Here is a 12492-nt window from a genome sequence, read left to right as displayed (position 1 = left end):
AATTCTGCAGGACATGGGGAGTTTGAGGAACTGGCCCAAAGGAAAGACTTCACAGAGGGCATCCAGCTGAACTCTAAAGGATGAACAGGGTTTTGACAGACAGGACCACATGGCAGGACATTCTAGGAAGCGGAATCCACATGAATGGGGAGTTGGGGTGGGGGGGTGTAATTCCTGGCATACTGGGTAAGTATTCTCTGCAGTGCCTGGGGTGTGGCAGAAGACAGTAGATTGTGGCCAAATCATTCAGGGTCATAAATTTTGTATTAAGAAATGTGGATTTTAATATTTAGGAGAGATTGAACTGCAAGGACGGAAAAACCAATGAAACCAGTTAGGGGTCTATAGAAAGTAGATAACCCAGGAACATATATTGAATTCATGAACAAGGGTGATGACGGTGAGAAAGGAGGAGATAGATCTGAAAGGCCTTATAGAGGGAGAAGGTAACAGACCGAGGGACAGATTAGATGCAGAGGCTGCGTGGAAGGGAGAAGCCAGTGGTTCTTAGGTTTCATGTTGGGTGCCTACGCAGACAGGAGCAAGGATGAGCAGTTTTGTGGGGGAATATCATGATTTAGGTTATGGGTATGTGTTGAAGTGCAGTAGACGGTACAGGTAGAGATTTTCAGTAGGTTTAAAACCTAGGTAGATTTTGGAGCTAGAGATACAGTCTCAGAATTATCTCTTTCTATAAAGGCAAACATTGAGAGAATCAGAGATAAGATATTTCATACAGAGCAAGATAAAGAGACTAAAAAAGGAACCCGGCGGATGGTCTCCATTTAAGCAAAGCTATCGCTGTGTCCCTTGATTGATATAATATTGTCTTATTTATCTAATTTTAATTTTTTAATTTGAAGTTTAGTGGATATATAAGTATATAAATCTAAGTAGATTCCTATAACAGAACTAACTTATAATAAAACTTATAAATAACATTTATACAGCCCTCTATAGTTTACAAAGCCCTTTCCTATAACACAGGGGCCGAGAATTGTTTGAGGTCTTGGCGGAAAAACATTGTCAGCCGTGCCTTCCAGGATCCCTTCTGAAAACTGGACCCCCATATTTCGTTTTACTTTCATCCATTTCTTGCTGGCCCACCACACAGCATTACTGACTCCTCACAGCATTCCAGACAAGCAGGTTCTGATCCTCACTTTACAGATGGTAAACTCAGGGAGAATGATTGACTCACCCACAGTTAGGATTACTGTAGCTATATGACATTGAGTAAGTAATAAATTATCATAGACTTTTATAATATGTATAACAATTTTCCCTGAATCTAGCAGCTTAATACAACAATAAACTTTTATCATCTCACACTGTTTCTGTGGGGATCTCTGGCGTGGCCCAACTGGATGGTCCTAGGTCTGGGTCTTCTATGAAGTTAAGGTCAAGATGTTGGCCAGAGCTGCAGTCATCTGAAGGCTTGACTGGGGCTAATGAACGGGTTGCTCCTATGCCTGGCAAGGTGATATTGACTCTTGGCAAGAGGTCTTTGTCCTCATTGGCTATTGCTATGGGCCTGATTTCCATGCTGCATGGGCCTTTTCATATAGGGCTGCTTGAGTGCACTCATATTATATGATCTAGCTTTCCCCAGAAGGAGTGCTCCAAAAGAAAGAAGGATGGAAGCTGCAACTTTTTTAAAGCCCAAGCTCAGGAGTCACAGTCCTTCATTTCTGCAAAATCCTACTGGTTACACAAGTCACTCTAATTCAGTGGGGAGGGGACTGTGAAAAGACAGGAATATTAGGGGAAGGAAAGAGGAGAAGCATTGGGAACACCTTGATTACCACACCATATTATTAATATTTATCTCAAATACATTCACTTTCAACTTTTAGGATTTATGACTCATTCTAATACAATTAAAGACTCTCCAAAGAGAAGTTTTTCTTTAAACATTTTATAACTCCAGCTTTAAATACCATTTTTTTTAAATTCATGAAAATGTTTGAGGCCTCTAGTATTTATAAGTATAAAATAGTAAACAGTGGATTTCCCAGTAGAAAACTTAAATGAGGAACTACTCTATCATACTTGGTAATGAATGAGGCCTTTAAATGGACTATTCGTGTCATTTATCTGCTTGACTCATTGAACTAAATTGCATCAAACAAATCCTCTGGAAATCACCCAAATGATTATAGAATGTGCCATTAATCAAGGTGCCAGTTAAATGAATTTTACACGTTTGGCAACTTCATGAGAAAAGATTGTACATTTTCCACCTTATATTTTAGGATTTTAAAAGACAACAAGGGCTGGTAGAAAAATGTGGATAAAGTTGACATGTAGCTTCCATGTGTTGCCTAACTTCTCAGTAACTACTCCAGCCGTGAAACGTTGATAGACAAGAAAGGAGGGCTGGAAGGATGGTCCTCATTGACTCATCCCAAACCACGGTTCTCAGCTCCACAGTGGTGCTTACACCCCGTGGCTTAGGTGCGCGGTTTCTTACCTAAGTCCGTAAGCATGCTCACCTGTCCACAGCACAGCAGAAGCCATGAGTCTGTCTCTGCTTAAGTGTTGCCCTGTCTCACTCGTTTGGAAGCTGCCAGATTTGATGAATGAGAAGCCATATCCTCAACCTCATCATCCTCATCACCCACTTGCTTTCCAGGCTTTCACAGTCTCTCCTGTGTCCCCTGTGGCTCTCCACTAAAACTGCTCTCTCATGTTCTAGCAACAATCGCACGAACTCAGCAGCAGCACAAAGTGCTGTTGAAAACCGCCCCCCGTACTTCTAAAACTATATTGTTAGCACACAACTCCGCACTCTGTTGATCTCCCTGGATCTCACCTGCAAACCACAGCCGTGGTTTGGTTTTCTTGGTTATTGTCCTCAGTCCACCCCCTGTGCTGTCTGCCTGTACACTCCATTCACACCCTCACCTTCAGCCATCTTCTCAAGGTGGGCATTTCCTGCATCTGTAATTTCAACTGTGGCCTCTTGCAGGCTCCAGGTGCCAAGAGCAATTCAGATTCAGTAAGTCTAACACTGAACTCATCATTCCTGGCCCCGTCACATGTTACTGTTTCCCCGAATTGCATCACTCTGCCCAAAGTCACCTAGGTAGCCATTCATCTCGACCTCTCCTCCTCCCTTGCAGCTCCCATTTTGTAACCCCTGGGCCCTATTATTTCTGCCTCCCCACTGTCTCTTGCATCCACTGCTTCCCTCCTCCCTGTTCTCATGGTCACAACCTGGTCCGTCCTTTCATTACCTTGTGCCTAATCACTAGGACAATCCTCTTCCTACGCATTGCTGTTGCTGTTCAAGTTCCTCAAGCAAGCACTAAACGTGACTCTTCTTGCTCAAATACCCTGTCCACTTAGCCCATCCTGTTTCCTTTGCCAAGAGCTAGTCCTTTCCATATTTCAAATTTCTCAAATGCCATTTATATCTCAAGGTCCAAATCAAATACCACTTTCTCCATAACTTCATGAGCACCCCCTCACTTCTTAAAATAACTGCTTCATCCTCTCATATCTTCAAACATCCTGCACCTTTTGAGGCACGTCTCATTTCATGTTATATTGTCTGTCCTTTCTATCTTCTCAAGTAGGTTGTAAGAGGACGTGGTCTTATTTTATTTAGCTGTTTTCCCCATAGTACCATATATGGGGATTTGCACTTTGTAGGTTGATTGTTAAGCAAATGACTCTTACTAACGAGATTTTAGAAACTCAACAGTGTATTCAATGCATATGTATTTATTTTTGACTTGCATAAATTGGTTTGAGAGCATTTTTCATGCCTGTCAACTGTGCCCAATCATCTCCAGAAGCATATTGGCCAGGGCTGGAGTAGTGACTGTGTTTGGAAATCACCATAAACTGGGCTTTCATCTTATTTACATCATATTTTCGTGGCCTGACACTGCAACTTATCTGCAACTTCTCATTTCAGGAAGACTGGAGAAGAGAAGAGAACAAAAAGCAACTTCAGGTAAGATTGTGTCTACCTGGCTTTAGTTTTATTTCCTGCTTTTATTTCTACCTTTAAAACAATCTATCTGTAATTTATTATTCAAAAATTCACATCCAAAGTAATAGTTTATGGTCCTTGAATTGATTGATATTAAATGGATTAAAATAAATTAATACATTTAGCTTTTTTATTTTCACATCAATTAATTATGCCCTTTTCACTCTAGCCTTCCATTAGAAAGAAAATGAGATGGAATGTTGTTTAACTTTTTCATGATTTTCTATTAAAAGGTAAATATTACTACACCAATTTTAAAATACATTGTAATAGTTGACAACCAGTTTGTTTCTCCAAATGTCTATGAATCTCAATTATTTTCCTTAAAACCATTTATGTTATGGATGTTTCTTCAGGACAGTGTTAACTATTTAACTGAGAAGACTCTTTACATTTTAGAGGAATTTTAAGAATGTTTCCATTTCTAAATTCTATATGGATCCAGAAGTGAGTGATGCTTTGACAGAGCTCCATTGCATGTAGTAGGGGGCAATATTTGCTAATGAATACAAAAATAAGTTTTTACATTTCCATATTCTCATTACTTGGCTTTTGGCTTAGAGTTGTGAGATATGATAAATTTTCATTTCCAAGTAAATCTTTTCATAGGGCCAGTCTTCCAGTGCACAATGCCTAGAAATTACCAATAATCATAAAGAATTCTAATTTGGTATGTATTCCCATGCCCACCAGCCTTCCCAAGTCCCCACCAACCCACTCTTCCTATGATATATGAGAGGTGCCAATGTAAAGGTACATTACTCCCAAACACTGGCTTCATTCAGATTCATTTTTTGTCTTGTAACAAGGTATTATGTGTGTTTCCAAACAGTCAGTGTAGTCAATAGAAGACAAAAATCTATCTTAATCTAAAAATATATAAACAGCATCAGCTCCTGTATCTTTTCTCCTTCCTAACCTTAGCATTCATCTCAGACAAATGTGCAACTGTTAACTCTTATTATTTGCATTCTTTGTGGATCTTTTAAAGTCTGATCATGAACACACACACACACACACCACACACAAATGTGAAGGCAAGAAAGTGTCTAGTCTCCTCCTAGATGTGATTACCTCCGTTATTGTTCCTTGGGGGAAAATTATGTGTACTGTTTTTATACTACTACTGCTGTGATGCTATAGGTACTGGCTTCTCAGTTAAGGAAACTTTACAGTTTGAAAGAAAGCTAAACTGGCCAAAGTGTTAAACCGCAGCCTCTTTTGGTTCCCGCCATCTTCGTGACTTCTAAAATTCTCTGTGACCAAGATGACATCCAAGGTTAGAGACAGAGGTGGGACAAGAACTCAGGCTCCTTCTCTCTCTGACCTTTGCAGTACCCCACCATCCTAACCTTTCTTTTCAAAACAAAGTGCCGGTCACTTTAGCACTGTGTTCAGTTACTTGCCTAATAAAACATTTTTCAACTGGAAAATCTTTTTAAGGCAACAACATCTTGGCAGGGAACACTAGCCACTAGGGTTATGAGGAAGCTCCCTTTACTAATGGAGCTAATTTGCCTCATCAGATTCCTAGCTTGTCAATGTGCCCAATTTCAATGAGAGTGAAATCAAGGGTAACTAATGGATAGAGCCCAAATTATTGGGGAAAGTTGGGAGGCTCCTAATCATCTCCAAGGACATAAATCATGCCCTCAGGAAATTTATATTTGTAAAAATAGCTGAGTTTTCAAGATTGGAACATAATGTTTGCCATTGTAGTCATAAATAATACCATTAGTTTATGATGTACACATATTTAGATATATCTAGGATACCAAAAAGAACATTCCGCACATCCCTGTTTCTGACTTCCTGCCTGGACTTCTTTATCTCTTTTTTTGTTCAGTTTCCTCAGATTCTATGTCCTGCCTGCTCAATTACTATATACTCTACACCCTCCTTTTTACAGCTGGGTCCATCTCCCAGCTGAGGAAGAGGAGTACTAGGTCCTAGACCCTTTCAATCTACCCTATCCTATTGCACAAATTGTGAGAAACCAAAGAATTCAGAAAAAAAATACATTGTAGACAGAAATATCCTCCATTAAAACAAACATCCACTATGACCCTCATTTTTTGGTTGGTTAAAGTTGGTTAATTCTTTGTTTAAAGAATCTTGCACTAAGACGAAGGTAACACAGAGGTAAGTTTTGGGATAAGCAATAACTTCCCAATAAGGAAAACTGTCCAGGACCGGAGAGTATGAGATTATGTCAGTAAAGATGTACAAGGGTGGAGCATCCCCTTAAGGAATGTTGGCAGGAGATTCATGAAGACTTTGGTTAAATCATTACTAATATTCTTTCTCATTTTGTGTCTATGGTTCTACTTAATCATTATTACTTAATCGAAATGACTCTACTATGTGTGTATGGATCAACACAAGAAAAAAATTTAAACGGCTCACATTTTATTACGTAACTGAGTAAAAGCTTAAGTAAAAGCTCATGTTCCAAAGCGTAAGCTGATTTAGTTTGGCCTGAGTTTCTCAGTAGAGCATCTAGCTGATGGGGCTATGACTGTGAAATAAAATTGTCGTGCAGTCTATTTTGCGACTTCTGTTTAGAGTCAGTCTACATTCTGATTGCAACCTTGGCAGTAGTTTCATATACGATGCTATTTTTCATAAGCCAAGAATAACTCACAAGAGAGTATACATAACTTGGTATCATTCATTGACATTATTGAAGAGCACTTCAAAGCATATGCCCCTTGACACTAAGCTTGGAAACCTATGTCATATTCATACAATATGGCCAGAAATATCAAAGCTAAATTTGACTATTTGGCTTGGTGAAGAGTATTAAAAAATATATGGTGGTATGATAAATCGAAAAAATATCAGGAAGCAAGTACCTGATGTTATAAATTTTCTCTTTGCCCTTGATTTTTCAATGACTCAATCTCTTTACCAGAAAAATATGAAAAAATGATGCTATATTCAATAATTTTACATAAAAACTCTACTGTTTGAAATACCTTTATTGTGTCAGAAGAAAGGCCCCTTTTGAGGTCATGGAATTCTTGATATTAAAAAGCAACACAGCACAAAATACAAAGAAAAATTCTTGTAAAGAAGAGTACTCAATAAATTATTGTTTAGAGAAAGCTACATTAGAAGGCTCAATAAGGTAAACTGTGGAACCACCATCTGCTAAATATATATTGTTCCAATTTTTCCAAGAAGAAAAACCCTTTCAAATTTAGTTAAGTATTAAGTAAAGAATAGTCCTAAGCGGACCAGAGAATAGAGTAATCACTAGAGATGGTAATGAGTTTTCTAAAATGAAGTTGCATACTTTTCATTTATGACACTAGAGCATCCCTAAAATTAGAGATCGTTTGTTCATTTGCATAATTTGCATAAAGTTACCCATAAAGAAGAATAATGTTATTTTTTTCTCAACTCAACAGTGAAATTTATTATTGGGTATTTAGCAAATGCAGAACAGCTGCTTTGCCAGCTCAGTCCCTCGCCTCTTACTTTTTAACTGGGCTTGTTGTTTCTTGGAAATGTTCTACAACAACAATAACACCTTTATTTTAAAACTTTTTAACACATATTGAACATTCAGTCATTCAGGATTAAAAAAATTAGCTAAACAGATACTATAAAATCTTCCATCTATGCATGAATAACATGTTCATTTTCATATGTGTTATTTATTGAACGCAAATTTTCAAGTACTTGCATATTTAGCATGATTTTTCTCTGTCATTCTTATTTTTGTAGTGCTTTTTGCCATGTTCCTATACACCATCAAAAAAACTTAACAATAATCATGAGAAAGACCTAATTTGTCTTAGTTTTAATTATTAGTGACCATTAACCATATGAAGTTAGCAAGTAGAAGACACTATGACAGATACATTTAAGTATACTTTCATTCTTGAAAAGCCCATTATTTATGGATGTCAATATTCTGTAATATTCTTCATGTTTCATTCTCACGTTGAGAATCATTATTCCAGATAGAATCAAGCTGGAAAATACTTATCATCTTAACTCGTTCATAGCTTATAGAAGCTCTTTTCTTGACAGCATCTCATTGGACACCAGAGATGGAATCTGAGACATTTTTAAGCTGATATATTCAATTTGCTAAATGTTTTCATGGTGGGGGCCTTGTGCTTGATATCGGAGATGCGAAAGGTGGATAAGATTTTGGATAAATGTTCTCAACTTATTCACTTTCCACTCAGGGGAAAAGGCAAATACTCATGATTATAACACAGTGTGAAGAGTGCCTTTTAGAAAATTATGTGCAAAGTGTCATCAGGAGTTCAAAGAGGGCTTCCTGGAAGAGGTGAGATTTGAGTTGATCTTGAAGAAAGATTTGGAGGAGTTTACCAGGTAAAAAGGGGGAATGGGATGGCTGTCCAGAGAGAGTGGGAAAAAGCATGGCCTATTGAGGGAAAGCCTAGTGGTTTAGTAAAACCAGAGCACAATCATAAACAGACAAGAGGCAGTAGATGTGGCCAGAAAAGTAGGCATGAGCCAGAATCAACACAAACAATCTGTGCCATTCCATGAAGTTTGGACTTTATGCAGCAAGTGCTAAAAACTAATGAAGTACAAAGAATTACAAGATCCATCTGCATTTTTAAAAAATCCTCCCAGAAGAAGTATGGAATGGAAGTGGAATTGACTGGAGCCATATTGTTTTATTAGGTGATTATCTAGGAATAAAAGATGAAGGTCTGAGGTGTCTCTACAAAGACAGTGACATTACAGAGGAAGCCAAGGACATGGACTCCAGATCCATTTACCAGGTCAAGTTGACCTGTCTGAGTGGATATGGGCAGTAAGGGAGGATGACTCCTAGGTTTCCAGTCGAAGAGATGAGTAAGCAGTGCAACCTGTGCAGGGAACACAGATGTTCCGTGGAGAAAATAATAAATTGAGCCATATCTATGTTAACTATAATGTGGCATATGGGATATGGAGGCAGAATTTGTCAAGAATATCAAACAAGCAGTAGATGACATGGGCAACACAGCCTGGAACTTTAGAGACAAAGATGTCTGGGAGGCAGATTTGCCTTTCAAGTCATCATTGGTCCCTGGCTAAGAGCTGAAGCCCTGGTTATGAATGAGCCTTCCCAGAAGGAGTCAGGGTGTGCAAAGAGATGAGACAGGATGACCTGTGGAAAATCCCCAACATTAACAAAGAACACAGGAAGAGAAAGATCAGTCAAAGCCGCCCCATGAGAATCAGCAGCATTCTCTGTCTCTGAATCCAGGAGAGGAGGACAGTTAGGAGAAGGGACTGGTCACATCCAATGGCACAGAGTGAGCAAATGAAATAAGCACTGAAAAATGCCCATTGAATTGGGGGCGGGGGGAGATGGCCACTCCTCACCACAGAGAAACGAGTTTTGAGGGGTTCTGTGAGTGTGAAAACCTGATGACAACGGGTTGAGTGAGGGAGGATGGACAGATGCAGACCTATTCTTTCAAAGAGTGTGTGAAGGGAAAGAGAGCGAGGACGAGGAGGAGGTGAGAGAGAGAGAAGGAAGAACTTGATTATTAAGTCATTAAGTCAGGGAATTGAGGTTTATTGAGGGCCTGCTATTTATATTTCAGGCTCTGCACTCAGTGCCATCTCTTTTACCCTTAAATTGAACTTGGGAGGTTTACTTTATTGTCAGCATTTTAAAAATTAGAAAACTGAGATGCAGAGAAGTTAAATAACTTGTCTCAGGTGCTATCAATTAATTAATGGGACCAGAAACGGAATCTAGGCAGGGGCTTGCAGGAGCTGGCTTGAGCTACCTGGAAGGACACCTGGAGAAAACCGATCGTGCGCCCGTCTTCCCAACTCAGCATTCAGTGAAGTCTTGTAGGTAGCCACGGCCGTGATGGGAATACTTACACCATGGAAACTGAAAGACACCACAGACCAGGGTTTGTTTGGTTTTAAGCATTGGCCAGTGCACCCTGGATCTGGGTCTGTGTGACAGCAAAGCCTAGGCATTTCCCACTGGGTCAAGGTCACTTGGTTAGCTAACAGATAGCAGAGTTGAGACTTGAACCCAGGCCTGGGATCCACACACAGCCTAACACAGGCCCCAAGGCTTTGATGGAAAAAGAAGTGAAATATTCTTTCCCCAGATCTTATGCTCAGCGGCCTAGGTGGGTATAAACAAAGTCTCATATTTTTCTATCCTCTAGTTCTAAGCTACCGACTTTCTGCCTTGGCCTTCCAGGCAATCCATCTCCAGTGTGTTTGCTTTTTTAAGCAGCTTTCCTGAAGAGCTGACTCTCTGTACTATGTTAATGAATTCCATTTTTAAAAATAACCAATTTTTTCTGGGTTTATGGTTTCAGAACAATATTTATTGTTGAGTGAAATAAAGTCTCTTAGTGGCATTTTTCCATCCACAAAATGGAAGACATGCATACACTTGGGCTGTTCAATAAAAGAAGTCCTGAAGATTTTATTTTTAAACAAACTTCATTTTCCGGCCAGTTGAATTTATGATAGAGAATGAATAACAACACAGCTGTGCCACATAATTTTGAAAATACCTTAAATTTCATTGTGTAACACTGCATTTAAAAGAATGTGCTAATGCAAACTAAACAAATCTGCAATGGTAAGTGGCTAATGAAGGAAAAATTGCCATGCGGCACCGCAAAGTCCAGATATGAAAACATCTCCCTGAAATTCCCTCCACATGTTTAAAGTTTAATTTGGATTGCTACTATACAGTACACTGAAAAGGATTTATTTGCACACAGTTGAGACTTGGAATGTGGTTTCTTTAGGGGGCAGTGGAGAAATATTATGTTTAGTTGCATCACAATAAATTTCACCTTCAAGTGGTACGCCTGGTTGTATAACTAAAAAAGAGAAACTTTTATGTGTGTTGATTCTTGCATAACACATATGTGTTCCTTGCACCCAGAAGAGGAAATGAAGAATACTTTCATAATTCATCTTTGCCAAAAATAACTTTTGGCTTTCATCTTCAATTAAATATTATGTTTAAAAAAACATCCACAAAGAATTCCCAATTAAAATGGAAAGCAGCTCAAATAAAAATGGACTTTCGGGAGCTAGATGATAAATCTCATTAAGGCAGCACACGACCAAGCAGTTCTTGACAAAATTAGGCTCATGCTATTTTGAATTTATATTGTGGAAGTTGCGTCAAAGGGATCATATGTGTGTTTATCTGTGTATCAGTCAATGTAATAATGACAGCAGCTATACTTTTATGTGACATGATCTGGGAGTGGAGTATTCTAGGTAAATGCATATTTTGGTTAGTTAAAAGTGCCATTTACATAAACAAAGTATTACAAATACACATAAATAGAATATCAGTGATCCTTAGGCTTTCTTGTGAAAGGAGTCTTAAGTCATACCTGATTTTCCCACAGGGAAAAAAATGAGGTTGTATTTCTAACCAAGGAACAGATGCCTAATTTTTTTAAATAGAAATGACCACAAACAGTTTAATCAACTGTAAATGATATGCTTGTACACTGTGCAACTTAAAACCTTCTCAAGTGAACGTACGTCATTTGAGCTGCACAATACAGTAATCAATCATATAAATTATCCTATTATTTTACTGAAAATCCCCGGATAAGACAATCTGCAGAACAAAAGAGGAGTCTAAGGAAACATGAAACACCTGTAGTCCGCTCACCCCAGGAGCGAGGTTATGACTTGAGTGATAGTTGAATAGACTCTGAAGGGGACCAAGCCTCAGTGGGAAAAGCGGAGAGACAGACAAGGGGAGGGGACACCAGAACCAGGGGTTCTTTCAGAAGCAGTTGAGTAATCTGATTAACTAATTCACACACAGGGGCTAATGGATGGCCATGAAGTACACATTATTGATTGTAGATAGCATATCTAAATTTTCTTAGCAGTGTTCATCAGGGTCTTCGTTTCCATTTGGACCATTTATAGGAGGGGATGATCCTGTTCATGGCCCATGGCTTTATTTGAACACCTTTCTGTTGTTCGAGTCCTCACAGATGTCTGCTCTCACTTGCCTCCAATTGCTTCTGGATCTTCACTGTGGCCTCATTATTAGTGTGACTGTAAATCTCTAATACATTTCTCATAGTATACAGTGTGTATTTCTCACTCAGATATGGTCCTTTCCTCCTCCAGAATGTCCCTGAAATGCAATTTTACCCAAGCCTTCTCTGAAAACATACAGCATTCTGTTTCACTGATATCCACAGAGAGAAACAAAACACGATATTCAAAACCTGACTATTTAATGCACTTTTATCTTGTTTTCTTTGGCCATTTTTTCTACCTAATCTGCTGGCTTTCTTACCATTTTAAAAAGTGCATCCCAGGACATATAGATAAGCAAATATGAACTACATTAAGTTTAATATTTTTCATTAACCATTTCTTGGTATACCTAGAAATGTACTAAATCTTACTGGACAAATTTAGTTAATTTTCCCCATAAGGTTATTTTTTAATTTATTTTTTTAAATTGTGAGAAAATACAC

General features: G+C 38.6%; 1 protein-coding gene across 1 annotated transcript in view; it reads left to right on the top strand.

Annotated features, from left to right (window-relative positions):
* The first annotated feature begins 3922 nt into the window (after window positions 1–3922).
* Window positions 3923–12492, top strand: part of CHST9 (carbohydrate (N-acetylgalactosamine 4-0) sulfotransferase 9) — a 121834-nt gene continuing 113264 nt past the window's right edge. Inside the window, exon 1 of the mRNA XM_012641765.1 lies at window positions 3923–3964. The gene's annotated coding sequence lies outside the window, so the exon portion shown is untranslated. The remainder of the gene's footprint in view (window positions 3965–12492) is intronic.

Source organism: Propithecus coquereli, unplaced genomic scaffold (genome assembly GCF_000956105.1).
Source record: "Propithecus coquereli isolate 6110/MARCELLA unplaced genomic scaffold, Pcoq_1.0 Scaffold17, whole genome shotgun sequence".
Classification (NCBI taxonomy): Eukaryota; Metazoa; Chordata; class Mammalia; order Primates; family Indriidae; genus Propithecus; species Propithecus coquereli.
Note: the sequence above shows the minus strand (reverse complement) of the source record. Positions and strands in the feature narration are given on the sequence as shown.